The sequence below is a fragment of the Pelmatolapia mariae genome, linkage group LG10_11, assembly GCF_036321145.2.
Source record: "Pelmatolapia mariae isolate MD_Pm_ZW linkage group LG10_11, Pm_UMD_F_2, whole genome shotgun sequence".
In the NCBI taxonomy this organism is placed as follows: Eukaryota; Metazoa; Chordata; class Actinopteri; order Cichliformes; family Cichlidae; genus Pelmatolapia; species Pelmatolapia mariae.
The window spans coordinates 66,418,890-66,432,824 of NC_086236.1; positions in this window are offsets into that span (position 1 = coordinate 66,418,890).

Here is a 13,935-nt window from a genome sequence, read left to right on the forward strand (position 1 = left end):
TATTTTAGGACATGTTTTTCTAAACAGGATGCATTTAAAATCTGCAAATTTTTGGCACCAACCAACCACAAATCAGCTTTAAAACAAGCAGTGAGAAGCCAGGGAGGTGGACACAACAGCAGACATTTGTTGCATTGCAAAAATAATTAGAAAAGTGCAGAATAAATAAATACACAAAGGGAAGGCTGAGATGGCTCCTATCACCTTTTTGCCATACATGATACTGAAGCATATAGAAGACAAGGCGGGCGCTTGAGAAACAGTTAACAGCAGGTGTAAACTGCCCCCTATTGGATATATGGTGCTTTTTTAAGTTCAGTCCATTCTAAGACTAATGTCTCCCTCTAGTGGATGTATGGTTTTACTACAACACATCGTTATTTCATTAATGAACTGCTGAGACAAAGTAATTGGGATGACTGTAGCTCAGGTGGCAGAGCAGGTCAGCCACTAACCAGAAGGTTGGTGGTTCGATCCCAGGCTGCCTCCTGGCTGCATACCAAATACCAGTGTCCGGCAGCCTCGCCTCTGTCAGTGCACCCCAGGGCAGGTGTGGCTACAATGTAGCTTGCCATCACCAGTGTGTGAATGACTTAATGTAGAGTAAAGCGCTATACAAATGCAGGCCATTTAATAAATGCACATGTAATTTCCTTATGATTTATATCTGTAGCGCTATCTCTACTAATGCTAATAATATTATCTATATACTACTCCGATTGCAACTACTAATACTGGCGTCACCAGAACTTCTGTTGTAGCTCCAGTATGAGTAGGGGATCTGCTTTCCTTTCAGCTTGTAGTCTGAAACCAGATGCTCATGCCACAATGAAAAGATTCTGCACACCAACAAAATTAGATTCATAGTATTTTTATGTAATTTTATATAGTACATAGTTAGGTTGTCAATTTCTTGGATGAAGACACAATTTTTGTAGTTTTGCCTCTGTCTGGATTTTAAATCAATCACTGTGTGATTGAAGTGCAGACTTTCAGCTTTAATTAAATAGCTTTTACAAATATAAATATAATCTAATACAATCTCAGAAACTCGTGGTCAGGTGAGGTAATGACAAAATTGAGCAGGTATCATATAAGAAGTTGATTCAAAGTGTTGAATTTGTACTCTACCGCTTTGCATTGTAATTTAAAATATGAAGAAAGCCCGATTAGACTTATTAGATTAGAATGATGGGAAGAAAAGTATAGAGAGGGGACAAACAGCTCATGATCTGAAGCATACCACATCATGAGCAAAACATGGTGTTATGACACTGGCATGAATGGACAGGATGGTGTGATGGCTGATAGAAGTACAGGACAAATTATGGCACATGCAAGGCTATACTGTCTGCTGAAATTCAGCTAAATGCTGCAAAACATAGAAAGGGGATATTCGTCAATATCCAACAAAGCATGCTTTTAAGTTTTGTAAATATTAAACTGCATGCAGAAAGACCCACAAACAGGTAAAAACTAAAGGTAGCTGCAGTAAAGGCCTGTCAGAGCATCTCAAGGGAGGAAATATAGTATTTGGTGATGGTTTCTAAACTTCAGTCATTCACTGACTGCCACTAATTATCATCCAAGCATAAAAACAACCATGAAAATAAAATGATGGCAGTTTTCTTAGTTAATTTTGACCCTTTGTAAATGGAAGGCTATAAAAAGGACTGTTATTCTTAAACAGTTAACACTAAATTTTCTAAAAACTTGAGTTGAAACCAAAAGTATGTCCTTCAAATGCATCTGTATTACTACATTTAACATCCATTGTAGGGTAAACAGAGATTAAACTACAATTTGTTCTTTGGGGGTCTTTTTTTCCAACACACCACAGACCTAAAAGTAATTATCTAATCCATCAATCTTATAAGATGCCTCTTGGCATGAGGTGAGGTGTTTAAAGGACACACTGGAGAGATTGTATTGCTCAGCTGGCTTGGGAACACCTTTTTCTCTCGCATCAAGGTGCCAAAACGTTACAATGAGTTATTTTGATGCAATTAATTTGTTTCATCACAGATTATAATTTTGTGTTTTCTGTGTTCTTGTGTTTTCAAACCTAATACTGAGGCTTGAGACAATATGGCAGTTGTGGTTATTTGCACAGGTGTGACAGCTGTGTTGCTACAGAGGCAGAAGCTGAATATGTACAGAGCCAACATTTTTATGTGATGTTGCTGGATACACATCACTTTCATGTTTGGGAGTCCTGGAAGAGTCTAACTACTTAGACCTAACTGTTCATACATATATTCATACACACACACACACACACACACACACACACACACACACACACAAATATACATATACTACCAGTCAACAGTTTGGATACACCTCATTTAAAGTTTTTTCTGTATTTTCATGATTATTTATATTGTAGATTCTCACTGAAGGGATCAAAACTATGAATGAACACTTATGGAATTGTGTAGTAAAAAAAAGTGTGAAATAACTAAAAACATGTTTTTTAGATTCTTCAAAATAGCCACCCTTTGCTTTGATTACTGCTTTGCACATTCTTGGCTTTCTCTTGATGAGCTTCATGAGGTAGTCACCTGAACTGGTTTTCCAACAGTCTTGAAGGAGTTCCCAGAGATGCTGAGCACTTGTTGGCCCTATTCCCTTCACTCTGCAGTCCATCCCATCCTGAACCATCTCAACTGGGTTTAGGTCAGGTGACTGTGGAGGCCAGGCCATCTGGAGCAGCACTCCATCACTCTCCTTCTTGGTCAAATAGCCCTTACACAGCCTGGAGGTGTGTTTGGGGTCATTGTCCTGTTGAAAAATAAATGATGGTCCAACTAAACCAGATGGGATGGCATGTCGCTGCAGGATGCTGTGGTAGCCATGCTGGTCCAGTGTGCCTTCAGTTTTGAACAAATCCCCAACAGTGTCACCAGCAAAGCACCCCCATCCCATCACACCTCCCCCTCCAAGCTTCACAGTGGGAACCATGCATGTAGAGGCCATCCATGCACCTTTTCTGCAATGCACAAAGACACAGCGGTTGGAACCAATGATCTCAAATTTGGACTCATCAGACCAAAGCACAAATTTGCACTGGTCTAATGTCCATTCCTTGTGTTTCTTGGCCCAAGCAAATCTCTTCTGCTTGTTGCTTTTCCTTAGTAGTGGTTTCTTAGCAGCTATTTGACCATAAAGGCCTGATTTGCGCAGTCTCCTCTGAACAGTTGATGTAGAGATGTGTCTGCTACTGGAACGCTGTGTGGCATTTATCTGTATTCTGGGGGTTCTGTTAACTTTTGGTTTCTGAGGCTGGTGACTCGGACAAATATATCCTAAGCAGCAGAGGTGACTCTTGATCTTCCTTTTCTGGGGCGGTCCTCATGTGAGCCAGTTTATTCATAGCGCTTGATGGTTTTTGTGACTGCACTTGGGGACACATTCAAAGTCTGAGCAATTTTCAGTACTGGCTGACCTTCAGTTCTTAAATGGCAAATGAACCCTGACAAGGCACACCTGTGAAGTGAAAACCATTCCAGCTGATCATGAAGCTCATTGAGAGAAGACCCAAAGGTTTGCAGCGCAGTCAACAAAGCAAAGAGTGGCTACTTTCAAGAATCTAAAATATAAAACAAATTTAGAGTTATTTATCAATGTTTTCTTTGCTACATAATTCCATATATCGTGCTTCATATATTTGATGTCTTCAGTATTCTACAATGTAGAAAGTAGTAAAAATAAAGAAAAAACATTAAAAGAAGATGTACAAACTTTTGACTTGTAGTGTATATATATTATACCTGAGCATACAGAAAACGACATAAGTCTGTTGGAAACTTTCCTCACCATAAGGACGAACGCTACACATGTCAGTCATTTATAATAAGGGGGGCGAAAAAAACAATGCACAGCTGCACAGCACCCATAAGTGTAGATTTCTGCTTGACCCCATCTCGATCTCTGATGGTCTCAGACCTAAATTAGTAGTTCCTTGCTGTTTGCACTGGCATTAGCTGACTGCAGGCTGACTGCAGAAAACTGTAACATTCATCTCCAACCTGTACACCCCGGTTCCTGATGTCCCTCCCTGTTAATCTGCTGTGTGACTCTTCACTCCTGATTGCCACACTTTAGCCCTAATTGAAGGGTGCAAGCTGAAGAGGTGTGGGGGCGTTTGTTGGCTCTGTTGCCATGGACACTGAGCGTTGCTAGGCAGCCAGAGGGATGCTGTGGAAGCGGAGTGCAGCAGAGCAGTGGGTCACTGTGGAGAGAGGGATGTGCACCCACACACACCCCTCACACACAGACCAACACACAACAGAAGGGGGAGACTAATAGGGAGAGAGGATGGAGAGGGAAATGAGAAGGGATGAGATAAATTGGATGAAGAGTACCTTATACTAATTGATTGGCTGCTGTGAGCACCAATGATTATTTAATACTGCAATTTAAAGCTGCACTCTACAAAATATGGTAAAATTGAATCAAAGTAGAGACAGAAAATAGGACTTCACTTTAAAAAGTGCCTCATCTTCACTGGCAGAGATGCTGGAGACATCTTTTGCAAGGAATACACTATGCACATTTGATGCTACATATAACCTGTCAGGCCAGATTAAAGTCTAGTATTTTCTGTATAGAGGAGCTAGGAAGTTTTACACAGTGTATCGAACAGATACAGTGAGATTCCTGTCCAGAAAAAGACAAAAAATTTTCGATTTCCTTTTCATTATGATCCCCAAACTTTATGATCCTGTGCTTAATGATGTGCACCACACCCAGCACACACAGCTGAACGGGGAGACTAATAGGGAGAGCAGATATAGAAGAAATATGAAGGGATGAAATAAATTAGATGACAAGTCCCTTATACTAACTGATTGGGTGTAAGGAGCACCAATGGTTATTTAACTTCAACCTAAAGCTGCAACCTGCAAAATAGCCTAAACTTTGAATCAAAGCAGAGACAGAAAATAAGACTTCACTTTAAAAAAACAGTATCATTGTCTCAGTTATTGATAATAGAGTTAAGATAAATGAGTTAGTTAAGATAGAAGAGACAAGAAAAAAAAAAAAAAAAAAAGATAGAAGAGACAGGAAAAAGCTGTGCATTGTGTTTTAAGCATATATACATGTCCACCATGTCAGACTGTGTAAATTCAAAACCAAAGCTGCATTAATAAATATAGTTCTTATTCACTTATTTGAGGACATAAATCCTATATTCTCGCTGATTTGATCTATGGTTCTGCTTCCACACACTCCTCGGAAAAAATATCTGCTCTTTTCATTTAATTTAGCTACTCTAGCGCTTTTCTTCAGCGGTTAGTCTGTGACTGTGTCTGTTTGCAATGTCGACAGGCGGTTTCTGAGCTTGGCTGCTGAAAGGAGATGTCTGAGTCACACGGAAAATGTGCTGTGAAAACAAAAGTATAGGCTATAATTTGTATGAGCTACACAAGTCCCCAAAACATTTCCTGATAATTAGGGGCTGACATTTAGGTGCTAGACCAAACATTAGGCACAGAAGTTTAAATGATTTGCCCCACAGACTTTCAGCAAATCAGAACATCTTGTAGTTGATATTTCCAGGCAGAAAGACAAACAAATTATTAACAGACAAAAATTCACATCTCATGGTAAAAAAGTCAGTACATATTTTCTTGAAAAGTAGCTTGTTACGAGTATGTGAAGCAAGATTGGAGAGACTAAAATCTTTGATGATGTCCATGCATGTAGAGGACAATAACATCGGAACTTTGTGCTGAGAGTAAAAATGTTATTTCTAAAGATACTATATCAGTATATTTCTGTTCGAATAGTTAGAATTTCTTGTTTTCCCACTGCAGAACTGAGCAAACAATTCTGCAAAACTGCTAAATAAAACCCAACATGAGGAATTTCAACAACAAAGATGCAAAATATAGGGAAATAGCATTGTAACAAAACTGGGATGACTAAAAAAACACACACACACAACACCAAAGGCTTTGAAAATCACTCTGAGGAGGCTATGTGAATCTGAAGAACAAATCTACTGTGAAAAAGAGGAAATCTGGCTGGATTTTCACAGGCATAGCAAGCTTGGTGGTTCAAAAAAGACCCAATGAGAAAAGCAAAATCTCCAAAAATCATCATCTGGCAAGCAAGTAAAAAGGCACAGAGTAGAGAGACAAGTAAACAAGGAGGGGAGAAGATTAGGGCAGACAGATAAGAGAGAGATCAGGAGAGGAAAGGAAAAAAAACACGAGAAGTGAGACTGACAAAAGATAAAGAGCGATAAGGAGTGACAGAGAGAGCAAAGAAGATAAGAGTGAGAAAGAGAAAAGATGGATGTTGAAAGTAGGGAGTCAGACTGGAAGCAGGTTAAAGAAATAAGACAAGTCTTAAATTTTGTTATTTTTAATCTCAGTTCAGATTTGCTAGGCTTTTTGGTTTGTAGTGACAGGAGCAAAGTTGCAAATAATAAACAGAAACTCAGCAATATCTACATAGAGGGCACAAAGTTTCAAAGTTGACAAAATTCCTGATTAATCTTTTTAGTCACCTTTTCATCTCTGTGCCTGAATCTTCACTATCTTATTTACTTGTCTTTCCTTAAGTTGCTTTCCCTTCCCAGTATTCGTCCATAACTCAGTCATGAACTTGTCACAGCAATGCTGTTGTGGTAGAATCACTGCTGACGTTTCTGTGGAAATGTTGTCACTTTAATATACAGTTAGGTCCATAAATATTTGGACAGAGACAACTTTTTTCTAATTTTGTTCTGCACATTACCACAATAAATTTTAAATGAAACAACTCAGATGCAATTGAACTGCAGACTTTCAGCTTTATTTCAGTGGTTTGAATAAAAAGATTGCATAAAAATATGAGAATCTAAAGCATTTTTAACACAATCCCTTCATTTCAGGGGTTCAAATGTAATTGGGCAAATGAAATAACTTAAAATAAAATGTTTATTTCTAATACTTGGATAAAAATCCCTTTGCTGGTAATAACAGCCTGAAGTCTTGAACTCATGGACTCATGGACATGACCAGATGCTGTGTTTCCTCCTTCCAGGCCTTTACTGCAGCAGCTTTCAGTTGCTGTTTGTTTGTTGGCCTTTCTGTCCGAAGTTTAGTCTTCAACAAGTGAAATGCATGGCTTAAGATCAGCTGACTGACTTGGCCATTCAAGAACATTCCACTTCTTTGCTTTATGAACTCTTGGGTAACTTTGCCTGCATGTTTGGGGTCATTGTCCATCTGTATAAAGAAACTAAGCCCAATCAGTTTGACTGCATTTAGCTGGATTTGAGCAGACGGTATGTCTTTGAACACCTCAGAATTCATTCGGCTGCTTCTCTCCTGTGTCACATCATCAATAAACACTAGTGTCCCAGTCCCACTGGTAGCCATGCACACCCAAACCATCACACTGCCTCCACTGTGTTTTACCTATGATGTGGTATACTTTGGATCATGAGCTGTTGCATGCCTTCTCCATACTTCTTTCTTGCCATCATTCTGGTAGAGGTTGATTTTGGTTTCATCTATCCAAAGAATGTTTTTCATAAACTGTGATGGCTTTTTTAGATGTGTTTTTTTTACTTTTTTCTTTTTTTGCAAAGTCCAGTCTAGCCTTTCTATTCTTGAGGCCTATGAGTGGTTTGCACCTCGTAGTGAACACTCTGTATTCACTTTCACCAGTCTTCTCTTTATGGTAGACTTGGATATCGATACACCTTCCTCCTGGAGAGTGTTGTTCACTTGGCTGGTTGTTGTGAAGGGGTTTCTCTTTGCCATAGAAATGATTCTGCAATCATCCACCACTGTTGTCTTCTGCAGACATCCAGGTGTTTTGTGTTGCCAAGTTCACCAGTGCTTTCTTTCCTTCTCAGGATGTACCAAACTGTAGATTTTGCCACTCCTAATATTGTAGCAATTTCTTGAATGGGATTTTTCTGTTTTTGCAGATTAAGGATGGCTTGTCTGAGCTGCACCTTTGACTGTATGTTGTCTGTTCACAGCAAAATCTTCCAAATGCAAGCACCACACCTCAAATCAACTCCAGGCCTTTTATCTGCTTAATTGATTATGGCACAACAAAGGAACTGCGCACACCTGCCTATTAAATAACCTTGAGTCAATTCAATTACTCTTGTTCCCTTTTAAAAAGACGGTGGCACATGTTAAGAAGCTAAAACTCCTAAACCTTTCATTTGATTTGAATGTGGATACCATCAAATGAAAGCTGAGAGTCTACAAATTATATCCATGTCTATTATATAACTATAATTCAGCTTTAGCTGCATCTGACCAGACAAGCATATGCCTCACGAGGAACAAAGGATCACAGATGAGAACTGTGTCTTTCTATTTTTCATGGTTTTGAAATCATCACATAAATGCAACTTTATTCTACTCTTGCATTTCCCTCTGCTTAGAAGTACCAGTAAATAATATATGTTAAGTCACTGAGGAGGAATTATTGCAGTCATTCTACTAAAAGGTCATTCGATTGCAAGGACCTACAGTGCTTAGATACTTTGCTCAGGGCATAAGAGGAAAACAGATAGCATGTCTTCCTAACATGCAGATGAAAACTCTAATCTACCAGCTGGGTACTCTCAGGACCAAATGGTGAGGTCATAACCCATGAAGCGTTAACACAGAATCCAGGCTCGCAGCTTAAGTCTCGTGTTGGGTAAATACATGGACATAAAGGTCTGTGCATCTGTACTGCACGTAGCATGTTTTGAACTGATTTAGATGAACTGGGATGTCACACTATGACATTTATTTTCACCATCCCGCTCCCTCAAATGTTCAATAGACTATACAAGATTAATCTCCCACTGAATACTGAGGCAACATTTCCTCCTGTTTAAGTAAAGTTTGGTGAAATAGTGCCCAGCTTTGCTAGGAAAGTCTTTAGAGGACTGGAACAATATCATTCCCATGTTTCTAAAGATTTACATCTTTAGCTGGAACAAATAGGTCCAGCAATAAGAAGCAGATTAGCACAATGTTGATTTTAATACTTTCTTTGGATTTCTTTGGAAAGGTCATGCGTCTTAAAAAATAGTATTACAGAGATCTAGTTAAAGTTAAAGGGACATATATAATGTCAGTTATAAATCAAATCATCCAGTATAAAGCTGATTTTTATTTCCTGTACAAATATGGAATTTAATCGTTTTTGTGGGAGATCTTAGGCAAAGCTTTTTAAATCATCATGACTCATTCACTATTGTTGTTGTTATTGTTGCCTTGTGTACTGGGGGGAAAAAAAATCCACATTCATTAATTTCCACACTCATTCATTCAACCTTTTCCATTAATGTATCCATTTTACATTGACACTGCTGAGTGTTTTCATAAATTATACCTGGGAGTGAGAGAAGCAGAAGGTTAGCAGAGCGGCTTAGATTTGACTTATACAGACGCAAACAAGTCGTCCATCTGTGCAGCGATGTTTCACAGCGTGACAGGACTGTGAGAGGAAATGTGTGAAAATGAATGGAGCCATAAAGATCAAGCTGTGCCAGGTTATGGTATCATATCAGTGTCCTCATATGGTGTCACCATCTGACTCTGACCTCCAATTATCATTAATATTATTACAAGTATAAATAATCCGATTTTTAAGTTTGGAAAATGATAACTGTACAATCAGACCTTGACATGTCTGGTATTGTTTATTTGATTTCCTCATAGGCAGACTGTGGGTTGTTATAGTAACCATGCATCAGTTCACAGGCTCTCAACTTTACAGTCCCTTAACTCATGACTGTGTTACTGAATGCCAATATTTCCCTCTGTTGAGGAGATTATGATTTTGCATTCATGCCCTTCTGTCTGTAGTCACAATAGTTTTGAATGAATTCTGATAAAACTTTGCAGGGGTGTAGAGGGCGGTCAGGTTAATAATCCATCAAATTTTACTTACATCCACCAAGGTCTTGATAATTTACTGGTGAAAAATTAACAAAAAGCCTTTTGACTATGCTTTTTAAAGTGTGGTGTGAAATGTCAACATAAAGAACGTAATATCAAGATTTAAAATAAGATGTCATGTTTGATCTCTCACTTCTCTTTAAAGGTCAATAGATTGAGCTGAAGGTAATTATACTATTATAGTTCTATTTAAAACTATGTTTCTTACTACCATTGTTTGTACTGGCGGCATATAAGCCTTTAGGGAATGAAATATGGGAATTCTAAATATCATTACTTTAGACCTCTGAGTGCTTCTTCAAGGTCATTTAAGGTCAAATCATCAGAAACTGTCTTATCTTCAAAACTTTGCTTCAAATTTATTGAATAAGTGTTAAGGAGGTGCTAACATTTAGGAAGTTATACTGGAATACAGGGATTATAGATATCACATTATAGTTTGCATCCAAATATACTGTCGCATGTCACCTCTGATTCCACTTTTATATATTTCACATTTCTTTCAAACATCTTTAAATAAGTTCTTGTCAAGACAAAGAGAATGAGCTGCCTGCTTAGTTAGAAACATACTGTAGTATAATATTACATAATACCCTCAAGTTATTCAGTCCAGTTGTCTACAAATGAATGGCTATTATCCATTACCTACTCCTACATAATGTTTGTGTAATCAAAGCAAACATCTGTTATGGATCTCTTATTTGATTTTTACTGCACAACAAATATCTTAAAGTACATTTAAAAAAGAAAGAAAACAAAATGAATATGTGGAAAATACAATACTATTGCCTTAAAAGTAAATACTGCTTCTTGACACTTTTGCCTCTTGGTCTTGGTCAATTTTCAGAAATGGACTATATTGTTTTCCATTTTGAATTTGTCTTGTGCTTATTGGGCTCCAGGCTGCACGCTCATTTTTATTTATATAGCATTAAATCACAACAGCAGTTGCCTCAAATTGCTTTAAATTGTAAGTTAAAGACCCCACAATAATACAGAGAAAACAGAGATGATCGGAGTCTGATTTGATGATGGTGCTATTTGAAGTGAAACTTCCATCCATCCATTCTCTAGCGCTTATCCTTTTCAGCATCTCGGGGGCCAGGACAGGTCGCCAGTCTGTCGCAGGGCTAACACATACACACAGACAACCATTTGCACTTAAAGTGAAACTTTTTACACACAATTTTAAAGAAAGTACAAAAAATTCACATTTTAAGACAATCTGAGGAGAGGTTAAGGGATCAGCAAGCTCAGTGAGAACTTTTCTCAGAAAGTCTTAAATCTTGATATAAAATTTTAAAAATAACATCCAGTAGCTAATTTGAGTGCAGACTAAAGGGGTTGTCTGACTAGCAATGAGCCTCACCTCTACACACCAGTACAGAATGCTGTCCATGTCGTCTTTTGTGTATACTTTATACACAAAAGATATTCTAATTTTTTATTCAGCACTCTGATAATAAGATTTAATATGCCAGCTCAGTAGCTTCAAAAATACTAAGCTAATTCATCATTCTGTCTTCAGAACATGCAGTGCTCTGAGAGGTTAACAATTTGGAGCTAGTGCACAAACATGGAGCAGTTGTCAGTATTCATCAGTTCATGAAAGAAGAGTCTTCTTTTGATTGCATAACACCGGTCATTTTCTGCAGTGTTCTCCGGCCATAGTGACCTCATGCCCTCCCAAACACATTAGCAGTCTTCAGGAGCATTGTGGGTTGGGAATTCAAGCTGATGGACAGTAGAGGGGTTACTGAATTCCTGCTTATATCTCTGAACTTTCTGCTAAATGAGACCAACTGAGCCCAACTGAGCCCTTTCCCCCCCACAACTGCAGTTTGCACAAACACGAGCTCAAGCAATTAAAATACCATGGCAACATGAAATATAATGTTGAGACACTGGCACAACTGACTGCAATCTTCAGATTCACATTAAAATAAAGACATTTCTACAACCAAAGAGATTCTGATGTTTTCCTGTTTGTCTCTTTGGGATCTGGGACTCAGTGAAACATGCTTCAGTGTTTTGCCTCACCAGTGCACCAACACCAATTTTCCACCTCTTTCATTTATAATAATGACAAAAAATACAATCAGTAGCCTACCACCTTCCCATAAGTAACCTACTTATGGCCATTGGTGGCCACCTTGAAAGAAGAAGCCTACTACAGTACAAGTACAGTACAAGACAAGGACATGCCTATATTAAAAATACATTGAAGCAACTGTGAACTATTGCTTATAAGTTGTAGCAATTAATTTTCAGCCCAAGTTTTGTAGCTTTTCCCTCCTTTGAAGTTGTTTATACAAGCTTTCTAACACATGTTAAACCTGGTGCAGGGATTTACTTCCATTCACACCCCAGAACATCAGTGAAACCCATTTCAGTTCCTCCTAAAGGTGAGGTTGAGACAACAGCTGTGTGCAGATCAGCCACGTTTTTTCCAACACCAGAGTGAGAAAACTGTTTTTCATGTACGACTACTGTCTAAAATATCAGTGCATGCTGCAACAGCAAAATTTCTCTTCCCTGCAAAATATAATCTACCACAGACCAAAAATAGATAAAAAACAGCCACAGACAGGTACTGCATGAAGATAACATGTAACACCGGACTAGTGCTCAGTAGCCAGTTTGCTCAGATTTTCTCAGTGGTACATATGTGATGCAGGTCTCTTTGTGCTTCATCTGTTTAGTGCTCTATATATGATCTCAAATGAATTATCTAATGAATTACAGTTAACAGTGCCTCGTGTGGCATCTTTTCTTCAACAGGGGGCGCCAAGCTATAGTTACAAGTTGGGCTGAATGAAAAGCTCTACTTACTTCTATTATTGTGAGAAGAAAAAGTCCCCACAAAAGCAGTTTATGCCGCTACAATGGAATCTGTGCAATCCAACAACGACAAAGTTAAACTTCTAAATAATGCAGTAACTTATATGTCAGCAGGATCAGTAGCTTTGATTATGCCACTTGTACTGCCTGACATGAGCTGCGTTTCCTGTTTTTATTCCAGACTCTAGTCTGGCTGCGATTGTTTGCTGTCATTTTTCCCGTGGCATTTCGCTGACCCCGGGGGCGAGCAGCTGACCGCTGGACTACCCAGCTGTAAGAGAGGAGGACAGCGGGACGTCCATCTGACTACTGCAATTCTCCTCCGAAAAACCCCACCGTATAAGCCTCTTATGTAAAGCAGAAAACACTGGGTAATCTCTCTCTGTCACTCCCTCTCTTAGTGTCTGAGCTGCTGTCACTATAATGTTAATTCATCACTTTGGTTCTTCCTTATTCAACTTTATCAGCAACAAGGAAATCTTATCTTCATCTTAAGATTTGTGATGTTGTATAATAAGCTTTACCAGCTATTCGGTCTTCTCCCTCAGTATGTTTTTATGTGAAATATTGTTGCTCAACATCAGTAAGTTTCACTGAGATAAAACACTGCAAACTAGAAGATTCCTGAACACAAATTCCTTCCCCTTGTGGGAAGCATTTCCATCTCGCTGCTGTGTGAGAGAAGTCAGCTGTCCACTCCCTGCTGTGTGCTGCTGTTGTCATATGTGGCATTACCATGCAATGTGACAGTGTAGTCCAGATTGTGTGGCACATTCCCTCTGCATGACGCCCACACATCACATTCAGGTGTGGGCCCGTGTACAGGAATACACTCACACACTCTTGGCATGCAGATGGTATATGCTGGTATGCTACATCATATGTTTTGTTCATCTTCAGTTCTTTTTTGTTATTCTATTTTAAATTATTTTACCTAACATTCCACTGATTTATTAAATGCTGGAAAGTAACAAATTACATTCATCCCAACATTTAGAGAAGTATTATTTCTTGCCAAGTACTTTATATTTTGCCCGGACTACATTTTAATGAACATTTTAGCTGACAGTTACTTTGCAGGCATTTTGCAGATTTTTTTATTAGTTTGTATGACACAGAAAATTCATTAAAGTAGGTCTTTTAAAAAATGTCTATTTTCTACGTCTCTAAGTTGGAC